The sequence below is a fragment of the Equus quagga genome, chromosome 10 (genome assembly GCF_021613505.1).
Source record: "Equus quagga isolate Etosha38 chromosome 10, UCLA_HA_Equagga_1.0, whole genome shotgun sequence".
Taxonomy (NCBI): Eukaryota; Metazoa; Chordata; class Mammalia; order Perissodactyla; family Equidae; genus Equus; species Equus quagga.
The window spans coordinates 36,414,089-36,418,520 of NC_060276.1; the positions used below are offsets into that span (position 1 = coordinate 36,414,089).

The 4,432-nt window shown below is 42.3% G+C and overlaps 1 pseudogene; it reads right to left on the reverse strand.

Moving 5' to 3' along the window:
• Positions 1 to 205: 205 nt before the first annotated feature.
• Positions 206 to 2,639, reverse strand: LOC124245426 (glyceraldehyde-3-phosphate dehydrogenase-like; annotated as a pseudogene).
• Between the last annotated feature and the right edge of the window lie 1,793 nt (positions 2,640 to 4,432).

Consider the following 4,432-nt stretch of genomic DNA (forward strand, 5'->3'; position numbering starts at 1 on the left):
AAACCACCTCATATTTTCCCCTGCTGAGTATAGGCTACTATGTTGCTAGTGTCCTTCTTCTAGAGGACATGGGATGGGAATCATGTTTAGAGTGAAGATTCCCAATGTTTTGAGAGGTAGATTTCAGGTAGGACTCCCCAGAACTGAGGGCCTCTCTCTTCCTCTTGTGCTGTTGTTGGGAGTACCAATTTAGGACTGTTATTCATTAGAAACCATGATGAACCATGCATTCTACTATGTGGTTCCTGTAGCCAAATTTGTTGTCATACCAGTAAGTGAGTTTGACAACATGGTCTTGAGGACAATACTGGCCCAAGCATCAAAGATAAAGGGATAGGTGTCACTGTTAAGCTCACAGAAGACAATCTGGTACTCTGTGTAGGCCAGGATGTCCTTCAAGGAGTCCTTCAATGCCTTACTTAACACCTTGATGTCACCATATTTGTCCACTTTCTCCAGAATTCATGTCAGATCCATGACAGATATGTTGCAGGTAGAGACACAGAAGATTATGCCAATGAGATTCTCATTCAGCTCAGGAATGACCTTGCCCACAGCCTTGATGGTGTCAGTGTTTGCAGGGATGATGATCTGAGTGGCACCATCACCAATATGCCATGGTTTTCCAGAGGGGCCATCCACATTTTTCAGGGTGGAAGTGATGATGTGAATAGTGATACTGAGTGTCTCCATGACCCCAAAGTTGTCATGGAAAAGTAACCTTGAGCAGGGTGCCAAGCAGTTTGTGGTGCAGGAGGCAATGCTGATAATGTTGAGGTAGTGATCAAAGCTCTTATGATTCCCTTCCATCACAAACGTGGGGACATCTGCAGAAGGGGAAGAGATGATGAGCCTCCAACTCTCTAGTAAGCTCCCACCTTCTCCAAGAGAGGGAAGACACTAGTGGACTCCACAGCATATTCAACACCAGAATCATTCCATTTGATGTTAGTAATATCTCACCACTAGAAGATAGAGATGGGATTCCTATCATTGGCAAGCTTTCCTTTTCAACCTTGACAGTGCTGTTGAATTTTTCATAGGTAGAATCATACATGCAGATGATGTAGCTAGGGTGGTCATAAATGGTGACGATATCCACTTCATTACAGATAAAACCAGCCTGCAGGCCAGGTGTCCAATATAGCCAAATTTGCTTATTCTAATCTTCACTATCATGTCTCTGAAATGTAGCTGGCACTGCCAAAACTGGTGCAGCTATGTGCTAAGCACAGAGGAGCAGACAGTGAACCATTTCATTTTTAATGGTCAGATAGCAGGTTGGGCTATGAGACTTCATTGCTACCTAGCAGTCACCAAGTTTTATTCATTGAACAAAGCTGTATTTCAGGCCATGATATCTCTCCTTCTTATGTCCAAGTTGCTCAGCTCAGAAAGACACAATCGCACAAACAAACCGAGGTTCCTTTAAAAGTTTGGTCTTCAGCAGCTAGAATCACAACACTACCCAGAAATCCCTCCATATTGCCCCAGTCAGTAACTTTCTCCATCCCTTTAATGACTATTTCAAACTTTAACTGCTCTCCTCAGAATCCTCCATTCCACCTACACCTTACTCTTACAGCAGGTTGCTTTGCTTCTCCTTTCACCAAGATAATAGAGGCCATTTGGGAGCGGAAGTAACCTAAATTTTCTGCCTTGACATGATGACAAATATATCTACATCTAGACCCATCCTTGTCTTCTTCCCTTCTACTTGTGATCTGCGTCTTGCCCCTTCACATATGCTCTGAGATCTTCATTAATTTTCCTCTTTCTCAAATCTACCTTTAATTGTTTCTAGTCTCCTGGTTCCTTCCCCTCAGTATTTAAAGATGGTCAAGACTTCTTCTTCTTTTTCTTTTTCTCGTCCCTGCTTCCCCACCCTGTCTGCTTCTCTAGGCCGCATTCCTCAGGCCAGTGCATGCCGGGATTGACCAAGGAGAAGGCTCAACTCAGAGCAGCAGGCAGAGATGGAAGAGCCCACGGTGTAATCCCAGACCTGACAGGTGACTTTGGGTGAGCCCCTAACTTAAGGTGAGATTTCCCTAGAGGAAGTCATTTAACCTCTCCGTCCACTTTTCCTCGCTGCTCCCTGGGCAGAGGCATAACTCCTGGGTGACCTCTCTGGTGCTGAGGGGTGTGCACCAGCTCTTCAAGGATACTCAGGGCCGCTGGATGTGTTACGGCACTTCTGTGAGCACCTAACTCATCACCAGCCTGTGACTTAGGCTCTGGGGAGAACCTGACTCTGCAATAAATAAAATAATTAAAGATGGTCAAGACTTATGCTAATAACAGCAAAAAAGGAAACAAACAAAAACCCCTCAAAAAAGCAGCTATCATCCTAGTGCATTTCATTATCTCACAGCGGTGGGAACTCCTAATCCGTTGCAATCTAGCTGACCCTAATTAAAGGTCCTCTCTTAATTGTGAAGTTCAATTTACACATCTCAGTCACTACTTGACTTTATTTCCTGTGCCATTTGATACTGTTGGCCACTCCCTTATATTTAAATCTTCCTTCTTTCTTGACTTCCATGGCAGTATTCTTTCTCTTTTCCCCCCTACCTTTAGGATTACTCTTTCTCAGCCTCCTTTTCAGGCTTCTCCTCCTCAACCAAACCTTTGAACGTCATTGTTTCCCAGAATTCTCTTCTCAGAACTCTTCTTTTGTCATTCTACTCACTTTCCTTGGGTTAACTCATCCACACATATGGCTTCAATGACCACCAACCTAATTGCAATTTTAAAAGCTAGATTACCAGCCCAGATTTCTACCCTGAGTTAGAAGTGCATATTTACTATTGCCTACTAGACATACCCATTGGAAATCTATAGTCAACTCAAACCCAACATGTTAAAAAACTTGAATTAACTTTTCCCTTTCTTTCTCCAACTCTGCAAATCCTTTAACTTCTCTATCTTATTATTCACTAGCTGCTCAAGCCAGAAACATGATTAGCATCATCAATAACTCCCTTTCTTTCATTCTCCACAACTACTCATTCACTGTGCTATGTCAATTCTGATTCTTAAATATCTCTCATCTCCATCCCTCCTCTCCATAGTGTAGACTTTTATCATTATTACTCCCAACTGGCCTGTCTGCATGACTCACCCTCTTCCAATGCATTCTCCAATAGCAGATAAAGTGATCTTTCCAAAATGCAAATCTGATCATGCTTTTTTCTTGGTTCAAACACTTCATTGGCATAATTTCCATCGTTTCTCTAACTTTCTGACTGAAATATCCCCAGGAGTTTGGAGTATAGTTAGAAGCAGCCCAGGGAAAGTAGAAACATTCTCTTCTTTTACCTTAAGAATTCATAGGCATTTAGCATTCTACTCCATATTATATCTGTGTTTATTTTAATATAAAATTATGTATTGCCATATTTCCATTAATTTAAAAAAGTATTTGGATAAAATGAATGCTTCAAGAAGATTAGTCATGTTTATCTTAGGAATTGAAGTGTCTTGTTGCACACCATTTCCTATTGTAGTTTGAGAAGCTCAGGCCCTACAGGAGCAAGTCCGAACTCATTAGCAGAGCATAAAAGGTCATCCTTGATCAAGCCACAGTGGTTCTCAACCAAGATGGGGAGGGTACTCCTTTAGGAGTGTTTAGAAAGGTGTGTGTGTAGTGGAGTGTTTTAGATTATTATAATAACTGAGACGGGTACCTCTGGCATTTGGTGGGGAGGAGATAGGAATACCAAACATTCTGCAAGGAGAAAGACAATTTCACGTGATAAAGAGTGGTCCCACAGATACCTCCCATCTGTCTCTCTAGCCTCATTTCTCACTGTGTGTGCTCTTCATATCCATCTTCCAGCCATAGCAAACAATATACAGGTTTTCTTAAAGGTCATGCAATTTTACATCTCCAAATCTTGACAGAGGTTGCTCCTGCCCCAACTTCCACATCTCCTCCAGTAAGCTTTTCCTAATCCCAACCCACCACTTCTGGGTAGAAATGCATATTTTCATAATGCATGCCAAGTAGATACTCAGTACATGTTACATATTTGTTGAATAAACAAATGAAGTAATTACCAGTTAGTAGCATTTACTGATTAATTCATGTATAAACTCTTTCCAAAGTGAAAATTAGGTGGGCTGTGCTCTCATTTGGGATCCTTAAGGCAAGAGAAAGAGAGAGGAAGTAAAGAGTTGAAGCCCAAATGCGCTGCAAGAAGAGATCCATGAGTGGAGGTCAAGGGTTTTTGCATTTACAGGCTCTAAACCATCAGGCATGAGAGGCAATGGGTACACGACAGACAGAAGATATTCGAAAGAGGCGGTAAGGAAAGGCAAGGGGAAATTTGTGCTACCCTTTCAATCTGTCAACAGCCAGGACTTTTGCATGGATTTTTCTCCTCCTCCCCACCTGCCCCAGGCCCTGTGCCTTACAATCATTCCCATGGAC